The 22,281-nt window shown below is 41.0% G+C and overlaps 1 protein-coding gene across 2 annotated transcripts in view; it reads left to right on the top strand.

The window, feature by feature from the left end:
* LOC136346598 (death-associated protein kinase related-like) overlaps positions 1 to 22,281 on the top strand; it is a 118,004-nt gene that overhangs the window by 785 nt on the left and 94,938 nt on the right. The gene's annotated exons all lie outside the window — the stretch shown is intronic.

Here is a 22,281-nt window from a genome sequence, read left to right as displayed (position 1 = left end):
CTTTCCCTTCAAGAAACCTATAGACAAATTCAAAACAAATTCAAAGGTTTTTTCCAGGGAAGAATTCTCCAATAAGCTAAAGATGACCTAGGCTCTTCCCGACACAAAGAGAAAATCTAAAATAAATAAATTTTTGGATAATTTCAGAATTGTTCGAAAGTCGTTTAAAAATGTTGATTATCTAATTCTCAAAATTTAATTCTTTGTAGTTTTTAGACGATCCAAAGAAATTGTTGGAAAATTTTATTAACTAATTTCAAACATGACTTCATCATAATTTCATTCTTTTCTTTAGTCAGGATTGTTGTAGATTGTTCCTTATATTTTGACCAGTCTAGTAAAAAAAATCATTCATTAATGAGAGAGTATAGCTAGAGGTGAAGAGAAAAACATTATTTCATTTTAATTTCGTTAATGGCACCGTCTTCGGTCATTGACACCTTTCACAATTAACATATAGTTTGTTGTTTTCTGGTATTTTCAGTAGTAGAAAACAACACTTTACCTATAACCAGGTAAAGAGATCCCTCAAAGTGGTGCACAACTTTGTTGTCTGGTATGCACGCGGTTATGCTGGAGGTACCTCCATAATGATGTAGAGAAATAGAATTAGTTCCTCTATTCTTTCCTCAATACTTTCAAATCACCTATATTTCTTTATCTCTGTCATATCATTAACATAAGGTTCATAATGGAGATAACTTTGTAAATAAAAGGTAAACATGTAACGACGCTCAGTTGAACTCAATGCTGAGCAAAGATTATTAAAGAAGGAACGTAGGTCCGATATTCCAGTATCAACTCTATTCATATTTGATACCTCAAGTAAGATAACGATATCAGGTAAAAATTTGAGAGGAGGTACTTAGAATATTAATAAGAAAAGCATAATAATATTTAATGCTAAAAAAGTACCAGTTTCGCAATTTCCAATATAAGTACTTCCAAACAGTTATCTACTTAATTACTCCATATTTGTATAACTCCACCCGTAATTTAATTAAACTAACAGTTAAAAAATATAGATCCACGATTGGATTCATATTTCTTGATTAACTCAAGTTGCGTTCCACTGTTAAAAAAAGGTTATTCTCACTAAAAGCCTCATCTTGGGTGTCATCTAACTTCGAGTCTTAATTAAGTATGCAGTGGAGAACCATCGAGATTATCTACTGTAATCTGAAGTTTTACTTGATATAGGAATCTACTAATAAATACATGTATGTACCAGGATACATAAACTATTTGGACTATTTCGAGGAGTATTTCCTCTCGAATACCATCTCTACCTTCGAGGCGAACTTTAAGGACAAAGAAATTTAAAGATATATTATAGCATGGAGGAAGAGAATTACAGTTCATTATATTGAAAGTTCTGATTGAATAGTCTCTATTTTCTGATCCAGTTAGCTCACTATTTCAATGTAAATGAGAAAATGAAACAGGATGAAATGCATACCATCGACAAGGAAGAGGTGATGTGAATAAACATGAAATCGGACGAACTTAAAACGCGTTAAAGAAGCTGATGTTGGTCGTTCTTTGCAGAGAAAGTAGGCTAAATATTCGCCGGTCGAGAATCATCGGTCAATTGCAGTGAGCCAGCATGAAGTTTGCGTACATCACCTCTCGGTCAGAATATTATACTCGTTCGAAGATTTGAAAACCTACGTAATTGGAGAGTCCAAAAGTGTCAGTGCATTAGGGTGTCAGTATCCGTATCATTTAAGAAATTTATAAGGAAGCTTTTACGATTCATACTCGTGCCGATGACGATGGGAGATACATTAGCCAATCTAAAAGTCAACATATTCCTATAAAATAGTCAGAAAAGCTCTTTCTCTGAGCTCCTAATTTGGCCTGTATCGCAGCTTTGCATCTCGGTTTGCCTAAGTTGGGCTGCTAAAGGTTTCTGGTACAGTCGCTTTTCGCCAAAGAATCAAGTCGTGTCTCACGATCGTTTGACTTTTGAATTCCCAATTTACTCAAACAAAGGTAATTTTTTGGGTTGAAAAATTCAGTACCAAACTGACACGTACCGGAACGTTTAACGTCAATAAAGGACCATTATTCAGCCTCAAACACCACGAGATCACAGATTATGAACACTTGCCACATCCTGATCGGATATAGTTGGTTGGCATATTATTTTTACTAATGGCCATATTGAACTCGAGATCGGTCCATTGACCTTTTTTATTTTCATTCATAGCAATTCTAAAATTGTCGTAGAGTGTGTGCCTGGCATACCGATGAGTAATTTGGTGAGCCATTAATTTTTTAATCCACACTTGAACGGTGTTATTGCACTCTAAAAGGGAATCTGTTACCGCATACGTTACATCTATACTTTGAGCGATTGTTAACCGGGAACTATGCACGCATTCATCTCCATGACAGTTATTCCAGAAATAACACTAATGTAGCAGGGCTTTCCGCGATTGGATAGATTTAAAGTGACCACTGCACATACGTGTTAGGTCGATGGAAAAAGTGAGTGTGGGTATGTACTCTATGTCCTGTTTAATGAGACCAGCGCATATCGACGAATACGGAATGAAAGTATTCGTCGACGCATTCCCGGATCAATGCAGGGAACTCCAACCTTGATTTTGCACACTATCGAAAACATATTTTTGGTGCTGCGTTTAGTGGTCTCTCTAGGCAGCCACATTCACTTTTAACTGTCCGCCCATTTACAACGCCATGATCCCTTGCCCAATCGGGTCAAAAGGTCAATCGGTTCCTTGGACGTTCCTAAATTTTCCAATAATCTATCAAACGTGGAAAGGTCAACGCACGTTCCCAAGATTGAGTAATGACCGTTACCGAAACAATAATGGTTATCGACGAATAAGAAATGGGTATTGCCTAGTTGCTTAAGGCCGATTTAAGGCACTTAATGTTTTTCCCGACAAATGGCGGGTATTGTTTCGGAAGTACCGTTCTTTTTCGACTATTACGCATTTTTGAATAGTTAAGTACCTTGAAATTTACTCATTGTTTTTAATTACGTGCGTTTCTACGGAACGACGTTTTTGTTTGGTTTATTCGGCGTGCCCTGGGGGCTTCGAAAGGAGATTCGTATGATGCGATTTGGTACGCCGTTTGTGGCCCGGATATGCTGCATTTTCGATCAAGGTTATCCAGCTTGAAAGACCGACAAAGTAACAAGTTTATTAACCCTCGGTTAGCTGTGAACTTTACATCGAGAGATGTTTTATGTTGCGCGGGTATCCGGAATGTATCTGATTATATGAAAATGGGAGCGTGTTTTTCGCCCCTTAGGGCCGCAGCTTCCGTATCGTTTAAGAGTTAGAGCGAAACGGTTTCCACCATCCGGTCCCAACTTTTCAACACAAATCTGAACAAATCTTTTTTTTTTACGACGAATATGTCCGCGTTGCGTTGGCCGTCCCTTATCACCCGGACACCCGGTAGCTGTATGTCTTGTTGGTGCAGTCCCGTTGGATCCCGAAGGGAGCGCGAGATAAACTTTAATTTTGCTTAAGTAGCTACAATTGATATACAGGGTGAGTCGGGAGGATCGTGCCAAATTGTTGTACATGAAAAATAAATGTAAAAAAACTCAAATGTTGTTATCCGATTTTCGTTTGTTTACAAGTTATAGCGTAAATAAAATTAAAACATAAAATTTAAAAAAATTATAAATTTCATAAGAAATTCCATAAATTAACGTTTGGACGTCATAGTAAATGTTCAAAAATATCGCCATTAACTTCTAAACATTTTCGGCTTCGTCTATGAAGAGCATTCGTTGCGCTCCTGATTGTTTCATGTCTCTCTTTAATGGCAGCTGCAGCATTTCTAATGCGTTGAATTAGCGCATCTTGAGTGTCCACTTTTACTCTGTACACTTCAGTTTTAAACCAACCCCACAAACAATAGTCTAGTGGTGTCAGGTCCGGAGACCTTGGAGGCCAACTAATAGGGCCACCACGACCAATCCAACGTATTAATTTATGGAATTTCTTATGAAATTTATAAATTTTTTTAATTTTATGTTTTAATTTTATTTACGCTACAACTTGTAAACAAACGAAAATCGAATAACAACATTTGAGGTTTTTTAAATTTATTTTTCATGTACGACACGCTCTTGAAGATTGGCACGATCCTCCCGACTCACCCCGTATAAGTAATAAAAGTGAAACAAATCTGCTTTGCGGTTACTTTATTGGCCGCAATTGATCGTTGGAGATGGATGAAAAATCGGCGAATATTTCAGAAGTATTCGCGACTCACACCTTTAACCTCAAAGGTTTTCCATTGAGCCGAAAGCTCGCCTAACCTGAATAACCTTTGCCTTACCGCCATGACGACTTCCAAGTAAATTGTTTTAAGACCTTTGAGCTCAGTTTTAAATTTCTCAGGATTTAGTTGGTTTTTTCGGAGGTCGTCCGGTCGCAATCGTCTGAACAACCACGATTAGACGGTCAGTCTTTTTGATGTCTGATGGTCGAATTGTGAAGACGATTTTTTTAATTTTTTTTTTTTTTTTTTTTTTTTAATTTTAATCAAAAGGTGTCCGTCTTATCATCGAGGCCGTTCGGACCGCGTCCATTTCATTATCATCGAGGCTGTTCGGACCGCGTCCATTTCGTTATCATCGAGGCCGTTCGGACCGCGTCCATTTCAACACTGATTAGTGCTTTTATTCGTGGAATTTTTAGTAGGTGCGACAAAACAAGGGCCCCGGACCCGTTTTTGATACGCAGGATATCGGTCATGACACGGAAACACTGCCATGCGGTGTAAATACTTCGCGACTATCTATTGCAAGGCTCTCGGGCATGGGTACGAGATAAGGACCAAGCGATTTTCGAGTCGATGCCGTTGGACATCGCCGATGACCAATGAATCATTTTTCCTTCGTACGCATTAAACCGTCGCTTAAATCTAAGTTCAAATCCTCATAGTAAATCGCGAGGAACGACAGATGGCTTCTGAAGGAGGAACCCGACCGAACGAAGCAACACCTCAGAATATGTTGAAGTTAACGTCCCGTCCTCATCTTCGACTGTTGTCATTTTTTTTTCTTTTTTTTTTTCTATTAAAAACTTGCTGAGGCCAAAACTCCAATTTGCAGTGGTTGCAAGTAACATTATTATTTGCTCAAATCTCGATTCATCAACGTTCTACTAATTTATCTGACATTTTATCTTACGATAAAAAATCCAAATAAATACAAAACAAAGCCAGCCCCGCTGGATATGTCAGCTGCCGCTGCTGCTGCTGTTGCAGCGATAAAAACTCTTTGTGCCTATCTGTTTCCATTGTCCTTGGACGAGTGTGCAATTAGCGTAATTTTTAGACAATTAAAGCAAATGGCTTCCTATAGAGCTCGAACGTGTGCAACAGTTCTTTGTATAGTATTTTGTTTACTATTGCAAAACGCAGCTAATAAAATAGTTTCGTGATATTACCGCAATTAGTGGCCGGACCGTGAGGGGGGTCGTAAAATACTTCAATTTTTTTTCAAATTCCGTAATTATCCTGCACCAACGAGTTATTCATAGTAATTAGTGTCTCCTGGCAAAATGTCATGGGCTCTTAGGTGGGTATCGATCGGCTATGGAGATAGGAAAATTTTAAACGATAAATAAATAACTTGCAAGCCTAATGACCACGGCAATTAGATATTAAAATGGTCGGAATTTTATTGATAATTATTGCCAAGCTTAAGAGAACTCAAGAACTGCTCGACGAATAAACAAACACTAATAACGGTAATAACTGCGAATCTACAATAAGTCGTTACGTCTTGTTAACGCGTTTTGATGGCGATATGTCCGGTTGTGTACACAAATTTCCAGGAAGGTTATCATTTTCGGTTTCTTTAATGTAAATTATCTCGCAACAACAATGTTTTACGATTTAGTTTTTGAATTTATTTGCAAAAGCACAAGATAACTTTTACGATTAAGATGTCTGCCGGTTGATAAGAACAATGGCTTTGCTAATCGCCTCGGTCTATTAATTTATTACTAATAGGAAACGTAACAGGCAAAATTTAGAAATTATCTTTTAAGTATCCAGTTGATGTGAAAGTTTGCGGTTTTGTTGACAAACGATACCGAAACCATTAAGACAAGACCCGGTCGTCTGTTTATGGGCTTTAATTATTATTTATAAATTGGTTTTATGGGCAGTTGGACAGGGAAATTCGGAGCACATCATCAACGCCGATTCATCTCATTAGTTAAGTACGAACATTAAGTGTCTGCGTGTATTATGAAGGGAGTTCCAGCAGGGGAAAAGAGACTACCCGTCAATTCAAGAACTGTTCGTTACAGAGGTTCCTGCGGTGCCCCGATGGGTGTACGATCCGAAGGAATCTATACTGCGTGACGCGGGAACGGGAACACCCCGTAAAAACGGTTTAATTTCAATCATTTTCGGCGTGCACGTTCCTAACGCCTAAAACAAACACTTTATTAAAAAATCGAACAAATTTAATTGTTAAAAGTCAAAAACGATATTAATAATTTATCTGTTCTCCGCGGTGGCTTATACATTTCTGCGCACGCCTAGACGTGCATCTCACGAGATGATTGACGTCTTCTTGAGGGACCTCAGTCCAGGCCAACTGGACAGCGGCACGTAGCGTGGGGGATAGGATAAGTTATGCAACCTTCTACCTATAATATCTCATACATGCTCCCCAACAATAAAAGCGGACGGACAAGTAACAGACCCAAAGAATGACGTAAAATACTTAGGAATGATACTCGACTCCAAACTGAAGTTCACCAAACATGTGCAGACCATGAGAACGGAAACAATCGAAAGGGCAAAGCATTTCCGGTCACTAACATACAAAGACAAAGGGATCGGCACAAAGACTGCAACAAAAATATACCAATCCGTATGCAGACCACTCTTGGACTATGGACACATCCTAAGAGCGAACGCACCGGAAAAGACCATAAAACACATACAAACAACGGAACATATCGCCCTACGAACTATCGCAAAAGTAAGAAACCCCAAAAACCCCCTACACAACCCATCTGACCAACTATTATACGAACGCAAGCACATGACAAGAATAAGGGAACGAGTACAACACATCCAGACAAAATGGAAAAACAATCCTCACAATCTAGCACTACTGACCTCACTGTGCCTAACAAGACAAACTAGACAATCACGCTTCCATTCTCCCGCAAACACCCTCTTAGAACACCTCCAAACATAAACCCTATCCTAACATCTTATTCCCTTACCCCCTGCATTAGTCCTGCTAGTACAACACCTAGTTTAAGGAAAAGTGCAAATAGTGAGACTCTAAAATGAAATACATACACTCAAGGGCAGAAAGACCAAAAGGTCAATAGCCCATTTCGTGCGAAATAAAGATATTGTATATATATACATATATATATCTCATACATGTTTAATCGGTGAGAGGTCTGGAGATCGAGGTGGTCAACGTGGCAAATCGATTGCATTTTGTTGAACGAAGTCCGTAGTCATTCTAGCTGCATGTGGTCGTGCATTATCTTGCTGGAAAATCGGATTTCCAGGTAAGGCACGTGATGAGGCTCCAGGACTTCTTGGTGTGTCGTCAGGCTGCTACACTGCATATAATGAAGAGTAGAGGTGACCCGCTCTTATGTGCAATTGCACCCCAACGGTCCGACAGACCATGCCTCTGTATTATTAACTGATGATCCCGCTAGTCGCTCCGTCTTCTTCTTACTCTTGCTCGACCATTATGCACGTCCAAACAGGATCTGGATTCGTTACTAAACGCGACACCATCCCATTCCGGTTACAAATGTATCCGTCCTCTGCGTCACTGCAGTCAATTTTGACGATGATTCGAGGTGAGGGGTAACGCAAAATGAGGACGGTAGGTGATCGGTCCAAAACCTCTTATCTGACAGTAAATGGTTCGAATCCCGATGGGCCGTCCATACTCGGCAAACCACTAATCCGTCGGCGTCCTGGACGAGACGAACCTATTTCTTAGGGCCGTAATTTGAAGGCGGCGATCTTGGCGTTCTGCAGTCGTCCGCGAACGTCCAGTGCCTCTTCGCCTGGCCAAAAACATGAAGATCCTGATGACTCCTCAATACATTGATAAATACGGCTGGAAATTTAACCGTTTTTTATGCTTCTACATACGAACATGCATACCGAACATGTTTTAACTAAAACCATTTCTACGGGATGTTCTCCTTTGTGTGTCACGCAACGTAATTTTTCTCATCGCAGAAACTTGTGATCGGTGGCGTAAAAAGCGTGAATCTAGCGACAGCGCCACTACCATCACCACTGGATCAGTCATAATCAGATCCCGACGCGTTTCAGATTTCGTGAAGAAGTCGCGTTTGCTCCCTCATCGGATATTAATGCGCATATCAACAGGTTGTTTCGTTGTTAACCATTTAACACATGGGGCCGGGTTAACTCGGTTTCGGCGTGCGTTTTCTTCTGCCCGTCCGCGTTTTCGTCCCCATTAACGGTGAGGGGGAGTGCTGTATCCGTAGTGGAAATTAGATATTATATATATTAATGTAAAACTTTCTCCCAGTCATTTAGTCCGTCTATGCTGCAACAGTGCTGATAATGATGCAGATTGTTGCTCGAGTAGAAGAGCAGGGCAAAGACGACGATCCGTCAGAAAATCAAGAAATTCGTAATTGTGTCTTCGTATATGTTTACTCCAAAGGTAAATCGGGGAACTTGGTGCTTGGACTAAAGGAACCCTTCTTGAATTACACGCGTAGCACATACAAGATTTCTTTGAGATTAAAAAAAGGAAAACGCTGATTAAAAGCAAAAATGATTGTTCAAACCGAACATTAGCAACCAATCGGAGGAGAGCCACGAAACAAGTTTGGATTGATTCGCTTTTTGCCATTGTCGGTTACGAGAATATCATTGGCATCACCTTTTGTCGGGACGACCTTTACCTTTCGTTAACGATTCATTCTTAGCCGGAGGCGTCCGTGATTCATTATTTTCGATCAGCAAGAGATTCTGACGTCTTCAGTTAAAGTCTGTGGTGGCATCGCTGAAAATTCAGTAGCGTCAACGAATAAAATAAGGAAATAGGAAGTTGCAAATGCCCGTTCCAGTTCATCGAACAAACATGTCGGTCTTGTCACTTATACGCTCAAACTTGATTAAATTAATATATCTTGTGTAATGCGGAATCTGATTACCATCTAAATTCGATCAACCTCACCGAGCACTTGGCTGAACAACCGTTTTTTTTTGTTTTTTTAAAAATTTTTTTTGTTTTTTTTTGTTTTTTAAAAATTTTTTTTTGTTTTTTTTTTGTTTTTAAAAAATTTTTTTTTTTTGTTTTTTTTTTTTAAGTTTGCACACGTTTTACAAAAACCGGGGGTTACACAACGTTTAAGAGATAGATTTTTTCCAAATTTGAAAAAGCACCAAACCATAAAGGACAAAATGAACGGTGGCGGTTACGAAAATCCCCAAGTTGCGCTCGGTTTGTGCTGAACGTGGGCAACATTAGACACAATTGCTCGTTAAACGTTGAACTAATAGTCTAATTGGTGTTAAAACGGTTGGCGCAACGGTACGTTAATGGTCTCCTATGATATAGTTCGTCGTCAGTGATATTTACTTGGTCAAGCCAACTACTTAAGCCAATCATATTCAATTTTCTAGCTCTCACATACTTAAAATATAAAACTGAAGAGACATGGGAAGAAACCCGAGTGCAATTTTTGAATGCTCATCGGTGTAAACCTGTAGTGAAACTACTAAAGACGATGTTGAAAGGAACCTGGATCGTAGTGGATATTTAAAGAAAAGATGCTTTCAACTAAGTAAATTACCATCATATCATCAAAGTACAGCTAATGCTGAAGAATACACGGGGAAAGTTAATTAATCACACATTGCCAAGTTCTCTGTTTTTAATAAATAATAAGTTTCAACGTCAGCATCGATTGTCTATCCATTGACCTGGCTTTGATGGACCGCATTGCTTGCAGTTTAATATATTACTTATTTCACGGTTCATCCAGTACTTCAAATGCACACGTTTCTGATTTGATTTAATTTGTTTTGGTCCTTGTGGAACCATCTTTATTAACATCTCATTGGGAAGCCACTGGATATTCACCAATTAGTGACTCATTTCGGACAAGTGCTAACTCGTTTTCAGGGGTCTTGTCTCCCGCATATGCGTAAATAGACCAGAACTCAGCTATGGCGCGCACCTTCAAGGGACTCGGCCTGTTCGTCACATGCGAAGGTTCCGTAAGAGACGAACGGAGAAAAGTTTCCCGATTCGAAATGTTCGTTTCGACCAAATGCCAAATTATACAATTTTTAGTTGTAAATAAGTAATGTAAATAATAATAATAGTTGTAAGTTGTAAATAAGTACACGTTAAATAAGAAAAAAAAAAACAACAAAAGCCTTAAACAAGTCTAAATTTAGGTAGAAAAGAAGTTCGTAATTTGGTTCTGGATAAATCATCCGTGCTACGATCCTCAAAGCAGAAAGGTCTTCTGTGCCGATTTAAAGTTTATCATTCCTGTCAACTTCCTTCTTATCACTCAAACGGGGTTTCATGCTGATCGTTGGCGATTATATGAACAATGCCAATATCATTGGAGGATTCAGCAAATTCCACGTGTTCACCAATCACGCCATATTCATTTATGTGAATTTGCTAAAAATCGGAGATGTGCTAGTTTTCGGCCCGATCGTCGAAAGTTTCAGCAGCATCTCTCCACGGTGCGTTATAACCGTGTGTTTATAACATCCGTGTTTGTTATGCCTGGAAAAAGATACATCAGTTTTATGAGACTTGGATTTTTTTGTTCGTTCATTATAACTGAGTGTTCATTACAGCCGAGTTCTACGTTTTCCTACACCGTTGTAAAGGCGTTTTTATTATTTCCTATGGGGAATATATATATATATATATTTTTTTTTAATTAGAATATATCTAATACTACTAGTGCATGACCCTCATTGTGGTGTGTTACGACGCGGCAATTACAAATAGAGGAACATTTCTAAATTCTAAAATAAGCGATCGACGTTTCTGATGATGATCGTGGACCCAAACCGGTGGTGAAGCAAGATGTGAAAGTACACCGATGGTGGATGTGCATACACTTGTAAATTTGTGACTTTGAATGATTTAATTGAGGTGGAAGAGATTGGCAATAGACAGTTGGTGGATGCAATCAATGAAAACATGACTGGCTAAGCAACTCACAGAGTTTGCAAATGTGAAAAGATCGATGCCATAATATGCACGCTTGTGATTTATTCAGAGATTATGCGAGCGAAGCGAGACTCACGAGAACGCATTCGGAGAATTGCCAGAAAGACTCTCGGAGTGCTCGAGGAGCAACTCAGATCGATCGTTCCATTTCGAAAACTGGTCAATCGGAGGCTTCTGGTAGCCGTACGTCTTTCGAAAGGAAGGGGAGGAAATCGGGGTAGGAAATTTCAATAAATCGTGCGCACTTAAGGATTAATTCTTAAATTTTTACTTCTTTCGCTGACTTAAAATTAAACTTAAAACTACTGAATTTTGTGCTAATTGCACCTAGTTGACACCCCCCGACAATGAAGGATCGCGTTTTTGAAATATTTCTAGAGGTCGGTTCCCCCTTCGTTCTGGATTGGTGAAATCGGTCGGCAAATAGAATCGCAAAACGACTTGAACATATTTCGTGATTTCGACGAACCGGAGGAGAAACGGAACGTGTTTCTTGTGTACCTTCAAATATGTTAGCGCGCTTTCCCTTTGATGTTCGAAACAAAAAAAAAAAAACAACACACATGATGGGAACACCACAAACCATTTGCCAAACAGAGACTATTTGCGAACCTGTTTGCAAACACGTTCGGCGCCCTGTCCAGACTGGTGTTGCGCTTACCGTGTGGTTCGTTCTATTGTTCGTTGTTCGTTGAAACGTTCAGGTCTGTAGGAAGCTTTGCAGCCAAGGTAAAAATTAAAATCAGGCGGAGATTTGGGATTTATTCACTTATTGTTACTGGTGACCTGTGTCCACACAACTACCTACTGACAGTTTATTTCAAGGTTCTTTGATGACTGTTCATTTTTCTGAGTTTCAGCTTCCGACCTTAGATCGGTTTTTCCACAATTTAACACGGAGTTTAATAGCAAGAACAACATTGAGCGTGGGGAAGGTCGTTTCGGGGATGCAAAGTGTCGATGCTGGATTTTTCAGCTAGTAATCTGGACGCTGCCAAAAGACGTTCTATGGCTTAGATTGTGAGGAAGCTCTGGTTCAGTTAGTTCACGAGGAACGTTCGGAATAATTTCGTCTCGAGATCAATTGACTTTCTGAGGAACTGCGATCTAAGAATTACGTGGAAGCGCCGAGCTTCAGGCATCCCAAAGGCTCGCTGGAGGAGGTCCTTCTGAATCCGCATGCGCAGTGGGATGTTGGGTAGTTATCGGGAGTTTTGGCACTGTTAAGGGTAATCGACAGGAGGGTATGGCGTTGTCATGGCGCGGTTCGAAGTTTTAAATTGTACCTCCGTGACAACCGCCGCAAAACATCGAAAACGTCTTTTATCACTGACACATAATTGAGAATTTATTTGCAGTAATAAGAGTGAACCAGCAATGCTTGGCAGGATGACTAATATATTATATATTTCTCCATTTATAAATTGATCATAAAGCTCTCTTTTCCCATATTACCAGCAAAAATTATGCGGCCACACCTCGAGACGCGATGTAAGCCCATTTGTTTATTCTAGCAATATGTCTTGTGTCCAATTTTCAAACAGGTTTCGCCTATTGAAAGTTAGAAATTAAGCGTGGTCACTCAACGGTATGTAAAATAAACGGGGTCATCGAAGAGTTAGGTAGGTTTTATGTACGTCTTTGCTGTATTATTTATTATTTTGTGATACCATTCACAAATGCGGAGCTTTTAAACCCACGGAATAGTTCCGAGAGCAATGGGGTACGCATTAACGTTCGAAATTGCGGGTCCGCTCGACAGATAAAATTTTATTGAAGATCGCACATCCTCCTCGTCGGCTCGCATCCCGATGCCTTTCCAGTCTTTGACATTCACCGAAGGGCTGTTAAAGCGACCCAATAAAACGTCCGGCTCCCACGGTTCGCAGTTCGGGTTTAAAGTGATTTAATTCCGTCGCCACCTTCCACGAATATAACTCTCAGTAAGGCCCTTTGTACACAGATCGCCCAGGCTGCAAGCCGTAAAGATAAAATAACAATTTATTGCCGGTGGACCAGTGCCGGGACGGGAACCGAAGACGTCAGGGTTCGCCATTCTTCACGGGATCGAAATTATCGAGATCCCGTCCTGTCTTAATAGACACATGGGAATTAACGCTATTAAGACTCTCAGATGGTCAGTGTCGGTACACTTGTTATTTCACCCGGGGCCGTTTAAAAGTTATTTATTAAATAATAATATAGGGGTTTAGCCGTGTGGAACGGTCATGTGCGCTAGGGAATTAGAAGGCTTCGAAGACCACCCGCGGGACGGCTTTTGTCTTGGAAATTTACCCATTTTTTCCAATAAAAACATAAAAAATCGTGCTATTATTTAAAGGTTCCGCTGGTTAGGCTCTGGCTTAATGCGATATATCATGCGTTGCGCAATCGAAATTGAGATTTAATTTCGCCCGTGATAGATGGCAATTAAGAGAATCGAGTGAATAGCTAAAATGCTAAAAATTAATATTTATGCGTTTACGAGCGAGATTTCACGTGTCAGGCTTGTTTCCTGGGGCCCTCAGATACTGTCTCTTGCAGCCTTATCGCCAGAAGTATAACACGAGATAATTGTGTCAGATGAGTTATCTGCGTATTGTGTCAGATAAGTACGGATTGCACGTCACATCGATACGAAAATTCCGTGAACGCATGGCGATCTTCGGATTCGTTGAAAAAAATTTAGGACATGTCTAAAATAAGGTATCAGGAGTGGTTAAATTGAAAAAGTGAACATTTCGACTGAACGAGAATTGAGGAATTTTCCTCCTCTCGATAATACTTGATTATTGCCAAGATCGCTCTGCCGCAGATTTAAAGTGCCTGCAAGGGGCCTCTGAAAAAATACGGGGAAAAAACACTGCCGCATTCCTTTAAGGTAAAAATAGGCCCAGCTGCCTCGACTTAGTGTTTTTAAATTTGTAATTTGAAAAAATTCGTATTTTTTTAATTCAATGGAAACAGTTTCTCGGGAGAATTGCGGTGCTCCTTTAACCGATTTGACCTAAAACGTTTCGAAACGCGCGGAATGCCGAGTGACGAGATAAAAAAAACCCTCGTCCACGGTTTTTATATTGTTATTGTAATGTTACATGCGTTTGCAAATACATGATATATAGGCTTTTGACCTTTACAGGCATTTCGTAGGCCTTTTACAGTGCGACGAATGCTATCGAGCGCGATACTCGCAACATCTGGTCTTGTCCGCAATCCAGGTTGGTTCGGGTTAGCGTTACCCCTCGCGCCCCAAACGCGCGGCTGCGCAAGTTCTCGGTAAGGTACATTCGGCTTCTTCCTAGCTTCTGCCTGAAAACTCACGGACTCACTTGTGAGATACGTGTTACTCGTTCTGATAATCGGGACGTTCAACACCAATAATAATCCATTGTTTCATCGCAATCGAATCGTGTCGCAACAAGCACAAGTTGTTGTCGGTAAAATTATTTACGTTGGAAAGTGAAATCAAACTTTGTCCTACGGATTTTGGTTTTGTCTTGTTGCTGCTGAAACCTACAAGTTCAACGGTAACCGCAACGAATTGAGGGATGTAAACAACGGCAATACTTAGTCAGCGATGCTAAAATTACTGTGGATACACCCTGAGTTATGTAACCATGTGTTTCGTCCCGCGACTATTTAAGTCGTCTTACAGTCATCTGCTCTTCTTCTCATCTCTCTCTCTCTCTCTCGCCACATACGAGGTGTTCCTTAATTACGTGCGGATAGTTTAGGGCGGCATTCTACACGAAAAAATAACGATGGTTTGTCATACACGCTACGTTCCGAAATCATCCGTTGCGAAAGTGCAAGCCTGCAAAGTTTCAGAAAAAAAAAACATTAAATTAATGAACGTTTCCGAAACCGATCTGAACGACCTAGACTTCTTTTCGTGGGGTCACCTCAAAACGCTGATTTCCGCCAGGCCCTTTTAGTACCATAGAAGAATTCGAAGAAAGGAACAGTTGCGGCGTGTGAGAGAATACGAAATGCTCTGGGATCATTGGAGAGAGTGCACGATTCGATGAGAAGAAGGGCGGGGGCATGCGTATTAAGTGAAGGGGGTCATTTTCGAACTTGTTGTAAAAATCGTTTTTTTTTTTTCGTCTTGTAATTTGCAATTCATATTTCACTACCGCGTCCGCCCATAACTTATTAAACTTTCTATCGTTTTATTTATCGCATTAAAATAGTTTTGAGCAAGCTTGGATTGAGCCGCAAATTTTTATAGCAATTAATGCCCCTTTCTAAACTGACTTGACGTGCCAAATCTCATTGAAACATCACAAGCGATTTCGGAAACACCCGTTAAGTTCCAATTTTTCTCCTACAACTTTGCAGACCCTGTATTTTCGTAACGGGGCATTTTGGAACGTAGTTCGCGTAGCAAACTATCATTATTTTCCCATGTAGAAGCCCACCTCAAAATATCTGCACATCGTTGAGGAACACCCTGTATACTATTGTCCGGTGCAATGGACAAGTGGAGCCCGCATGAATCCAGCGAGATGGGGCATTATGAAACGGCCCCTAACCGTTGGAGCAACATCATTCCTGCTCGTAATTTTCTGTGAGCAGTTATGCTGCAATTCTGACGGTTAATTCTCAGTTTTTTCTTTTTGCGCAAAATTAAGTAACTCCTGTTCCCATCGGAGGTCTCAATTCACAATTTTTACTTGGCTTCAACAAGCAACTGGGACGTTGCAACTTGGAAAATTTATAGAAAAGTTGTTCCGAGGTTTCTTCTTTCCAGTTTGACCCCGTAACGTCTGCTCGGAGGTGAAAGATGTCCTGTTGGACGTCATTCTATTGAATGAATGATCAAAGCCGCATGCGAATCTAGGTAACCGACTAAAAATTCCAACCCGAGACAAATGGTTGTACATTCCATGCGACGACAAAACAAGTAGGTCTGTAACACGCCTTTATGTAATTACAACGTATTATTGTTGTGCGGCAGCCGGTAGTACCGAAGTGATAGTGCCGGAGAACGTCCTTGCGCGGCCATGATGACGGATTCCACCTCCTTTTTCTTCTCGAAACCGGCAAGGCGATCGTCGACTGCGGGGAAAAAAACGAGCATTGTGGTAACGGTTATTTCTAACTATACTATAGCCGTAATGGGGCCTAGCCTACATTCAAAGATCAAAATAAATATTATTATGAAAGGTTGGCAATAGTTAACTCGCCGCTTGTCTAAATGGTAAATGCTGCTGGCTGGGCCTTTAAGGAGAAGCTGGTCGGTTTTGCTAGTTACCCAATATGGCGAACGTTACCCGAATCCTGCGAAAGACGTGCTAACTGCACTGTTCCCAAACTAATCCCCGAACCTATTAAAGCAGCTAAAGCTTTCCTCCGATGCAGCTCGTCACGTATATGAAAATTCAAGCTCATATCGAATGGATTTTTTCAATTGCAACTGCACACTGCTTATGGGCGGCTTGACCAAATATGCCCACCGACATTGACAATAGATGGCCGATCGCTAATTAAAAAAAAAAAAAAAAACTAATTTTGGATTTGGTATTGTTCTAAAGTCGCCGCGGGTTGGTGGGACGACAGTACGTTGCATTGGAGTACGACCGTGATTTTTTCCTAATGTCTTGTAGGAAATTCCGTAGTGCAGACAGGGATCGTAAATATCGCTCGTTCGAACGAAATGAGTATGCACAATTGATTGCATTTTATGTGGTGCAGGAAATGATAGTCAGTTTTGAGGATGACTCGAAGAAACTGGGAATATCGGACAGGCCAATCTGGCCGAAATTCTTTCCATTGATACGCGGAATGGGACACCAGTACGGTGGGTCTAGAAGACTAATTCATAACCCGCGATCCATTATATCACGTCTGGCCTTTTAAATTGGATGCGAGATCGGATGACCTCATCGACTGTGCCATCTCTTCTAAGGTTATACTCATCGCTTCATGTGAACGAGCTGCGACGAACGTTAGTTGGGATCAATCAGTTCCTCCACAGTTGTCTTGCACTTGAATCGTAGCTGATCACCTACGAAACATCAAAATAAACGTCTTCTCATCACGGTCCCTCCGGATGTGATCGTTCCGAACGAACTGTCGATTTGATCACGTTTACACAACATTTTTTACACACGAGCGAGATCGCTGCAAATATTTCCAGTCCGAAAGTCCCACCAGTCGATTGGTCTTGAAGTTGGAAGTATGAAGAAAAGTAATGCCGGCTGCGAGAAATTGTTGATTTCGAATTCCTTAAAGCTCATCCCCATTGGCGTACATACCCTTTGTGAAACAATCCATTTGGTTGCGCAAATGGAGCTGAAGGCAGATGGGCGTATGCTAAACTGTCAGGTGAATTGCTTGTGGCCCTACAGGCTCTACGGCACAGTTTAGGAACATCTGCCTTGAAGCGGAAGAGCAGATGACTGTCACACAGAGGTTACCTCATGTCCTGGACTGCCTGAATTAAGCCTTAAAAGTAGATTTGTTTTTAATTGCGTTTAGTACCTTGTAGATTAGGATTCCACGGCAAGACTTGCATGGTTCCCAATTAAGATATTTCCTAACAATTCCTGTGCAGAATGAAAGGAAACTCAGCAAAATCTTTCATTGATTGGCGCATTAGGTAACCTCCCTGCTGTATATAATTCATATTATACAGGTATATCATAAAGGGTTGCTGGTAATTCGACGCACCCCTTGGGGGGCGATAGGGCACGAGGTGAGGAACAAATTGAACCCATATATGGGTGTTCCGAAACTCGCTTGATTTTGGGTTAATTCATTATTGCTTTTTAATTCGGCGTCTTAATGATTTTTGAATGATTCTTGAAGAAATTCTTTTCGGATTTTTCTCGCACTCGATCACCTGCCTCACATTGGGATTTTTCGAGCGAAATGAAATCCGTCCGGAAACTTTTGAATTATACGAAGACGAGCTACCCCGACTTCTTTTGAACGCGTTTCAAGGAAGGTTCAAGGCACCATACGTGCAAATTACCCTAAAAACTTTCTCATTTTAATAGCTGTCCAATGAGGTCCACCACATGTTCAACAAATCATCTGCGGTCCCAAGAAAAATAGTGGAAATGCCACTAAACTAACCCGAACTAACCCGAACAATTTGACTTAAGTTTAAGTAACAACTGCGTCTTCGCCTAATGCAAATGTTTCGGACACGTTTCACTCCATACGGAAGATCACAATGTCAGACAAGTGATCGAGTAGCGAAAGGAGAAACGTCCGAAAAGGATTTCTCGAAAAATCACTCAGAAATCGTTAAGGCCCCGAATTGAAATAAATTTGAAATTAATCAGAATTTAGTGAGTTTCGGAATATGCACGCGTGGGTTCAATTTACTACTTACCTCATGCTCCATCGAGTTTCCAAGGGAAAACGTCGAATCACTAGCGGTCGTGCACCCGAAAGTTGTAAAGTAAGTCATTATGGCCCGAACGTCCAAAGCGCGCATAATTGAGGAATCCACGCGAGGGTCATACGTAAGAATTTCAAAAAAATATATTAAATTTACTGAAATTAGGCATAAATTAAATCCAAAACACAAAAATACCATACGGCTCAGATTCAAATGAGTCTAAATTGCAACTTTTTCTGTGGGGTGGGCTAATGACCGACGACCAGTTGCGACTAGTTCCGTCGGAAAGAGTCAGAATTCTGATCTTTGGAACAGTCGTGCCCTAAGGTGTAACACGTAGCGGTATTCTGCCTCAGTAAAAGACCGTGCGGTTTTACACGGGTGGTGACGTTCCCTCGTACTCACTGACCACACTTAAAGCTCTCAACGTCCGACCCTTTCGCGACGAGCTACGGAGTAACGAGCGAAAGTACTTCTAGATCATTCTAGAGTTAATTACCCGGGTTATTACCGCAATTTGCCTGTCCTCTCTCATCAGATCATATTTTCGAACGAATGCTATTTTTCTCTCAGAAAATAAGTGAATTTTAAGGTCAAGTTAAAAGGTAGTTCGCACGTAGTGCTAAATAGTGCCGGGCAGGGTGGCTGGGTTTCAGGCGCTCGTCTGCTCAAGAGTGGCACCTGCCCTCGGCGAAGGCGTGATCCTTTCACAGTACCACTGCTAGAACTCGTAAACTGGCAGTTGGGCAATACAAAGCCTTCAGATAAGATTGCTGGAAGTCGTAGAATTTAAGGAAAAAGTCATCGGCATCGGCTGTAAATTACTGGCATAAGATCTTGGCGGACGATAATTTGTCTTCTAAAACAAAATGAAAAATCTCGCTCGACGTTCGTGTTTTCCGCTAACGATGCTGCGGCATAAAATTTTTCACGGATCGTCGTCTATGCCGGTTCTACCACCACAAGAGTACAGATCGAAGACGGATTTCTCATGTAATCTTCACGTAATCTCAAACGCGCGTCCTTGGAAGGTCGTACGACCTGTGGAACGACCGTTGCGGCCATTGGCCCTCCGACAATAGTCCAGCTAAAGACATTGATCCTGCTTAACAACTGACTTTGTGCCTCGTTTCGTAACGAGAGGTGTGCGCCATTTCTTTGAATCCCAAGTGGTGATATCCGATGGATCGCTGGAAATATTCTCCCCGCGGTTCTCCCCCTCGACCTTGAATGTCGGGCCGTGTAATAATCCTGGATTGTTACTTAACGTTGCATTACAATACAACGTAAATGCATTTTTTCACCTTTTCATAATGATCCTCGGAATAATCATGTGCACTAAATCAACCTACGCCCATATAATACAAGAGGTAATGAAATACCTGTTCTTTATGACTTCTTGTTAGATAAATATGTAAAGTGTTACACCTAGGTATAATAAATTTTATGGGAATATTTTGTTGTTTAGGTCACAATGCGACAAGAATTTGTCGTTTTACACCCGCTCCGTATGATCTTTTATCACTAGGGATTTCCTCAGGAGTAAGGTGATCGCTCGGAAACTACCCTGACAGTAGTCGTATTTTATGCAAGGCGATCTGAGCGAAGATCACTTCAAATTTTGTGTTCCGCAACCGTCTCAATAAGCGCAATAACAAATTGAAGGAAAGAATGTATTGCTCACGATCGGGAAGAAAAATTAAGGAATCATAATCAGCCAATGGCAATTCTGTAAAAATTTAAAGCTGCTAAAAGCGGAATAGTTTCTTTTTGATAAGTGCGGAAAATGATACTTTCCCGCACGCGGATGACGTTGTCTGACCGATGCGAAGCGAAGTACGCGAACGTAGTCGAGCGTGGAAGAGACACTTTCCGCATGAGCCAGGAACAGTATTTCATAATAGAGACTTTTTTTTTCAAGAAGCCAACTGAAGGCCACTGATCACTTAAATACTCCAAAAATGATAAGAAACTGTGTTTTTATAGTATTTTTTTATATGAAAATTAAAATCACCCTGTGTTCTCCATAGATGAGTAAATTACTTACCGGACGAGGAAGAGAACAAGGCTTGACAATTGTAAAAAGAGAATTTTCTAGAGGTTGCATTGGAGCTGGTAACTGGGTTGGAGTAGTCGTGTTGGACTTAGATGGTGGTGATGCTGCTTATGAAGTAGATGCGACGTGACGAGTGCGAGCGAATCGTCGACATGCCAGGATGATTTCGCCCAATTTTTTCGGGAGACTCGAATTCTTTATTGACAGTAAAAATGTTTTTACTTGAAAGACGCGCACGACATATTTCAAATGGCCCCACAAGCAAAAAATCTGGGGAAGTCAAATCTGGTGACCGGGCCGGCCAGTTGCCTGCACTGCCACGCCCGATCCGCCTTTGTGAAAAATGTTAATTTAAAACTTCCCTGACATTTCTGGTATACTGAGCGGGGCAGTGATCGTGTCGAAACCACACTGTCAACCTTCGTCCTAACTTAACTTCTTCGATGTATGGCAAATCTTCTAGCAAAACATTTCGATACTTTCCCGCATTCAGGTTTCCATCAATGAAGCACGGCCCAATCAGATGTCTGCCTAAGATATCGCATCAAACGTTTAAAGTCCATGGTCGCTGTCTTTGCACCTCGCGCAGCCAATGCGGATTCGCGACCGGCCACTAAGGCATGTTGTGGCGACTCACTTGGCCGCGGTCCGTGAAGTTCGGACTCATCCGAAAATGGGGCATTTGAAAGAAAAATGCATTTTCCCGGAGTTCGTTTTCGTTTTGTATCTAGTATTGCCACGAGTTTTATCACTCTCTCTAAAAAAAATGTTCGAAGTGAAAACGTTTTTACTGTCGGCAAAGAATTCGGGTCTCCAAAAAAATTGGGTTTTTCACTAGAAGAAAGAAAGTTGACGTGAAATGACAGGTGAAGGTGACCTTGGGGGACAAATTGGCAGCATAAAAACTTGATCCGCCGAAAATAAAAAAAGAGCGAATTCGAACATTTTTTTTTGCAAATATCCTCGACTTCGGGATGTCCCGTTTATCCAGAATGGCCCGTTGTCGAAAACCAAGGGACAACACGACTGCAATTACCTTATTGTCGACGTTCGGACTTTCCGGTTAAATTCATTATGGGAAGCGCAGACTTCGTAAGGCCCTTGGGCAACGGGTTGGGCATTAATCGATATCGGAATGTGGTGCTGCAAGGAGAAATGGAGTATCAGCTTTATTATTTCGCTTGTAACTTCCACCGTCGACTTTACGACCTTGCGTCCGCGAAGCTCTAACGGACGTCGTATACCAAATTAACAAGCCAACTTCCATCGCATTATTCAAGAACGATTAAAGACTTTGGTATAATAAGGCCGATTGTTCGCTTGTCCGCCATTATTTCAGTCATGAATTCCTAATAATTTCCTTTCGGCCACCCGACCACACATCCGGTGGTGAACGTTTCAATCCAAGCCAAACCGAGATAAGAAGTGTCGGCTTGCGCGAATTTATTGTCTTACTTGCCTTATCCACTGGAAATTAGAATGCAGAAAACGCATCGCGAGACATAAATTTTATTAACGCTTTATAAATGGAAAGGCCAGACCGACGTAGTGGTACCGGTACGTGTGTATAACATAGCAGATTCGAGGAAGGAAAAGTGTCTAATCTGGCCAGATGACGGACGT

Source organism: Euwallacea fornicatus, chromosome 23, assembly GCF_040115645.1.
Source record: "Euwallacea fornicatus isolate EFF26 chromosome 23, ASM4011564v1, whole genome shotgun sequence".
Taxonomy (NCBI): Eukaryota; Metazoa; Arthropoda; class Insecta; order Coleoptera; family Curculionidae; genus Euwallacea; species Euwallacea fornicatus.
The sequence above is the reverse complement of the archived record's forward strand: the minus strand, read 5'-3'. Positions and strand labels throughout refer to the sequence as shown.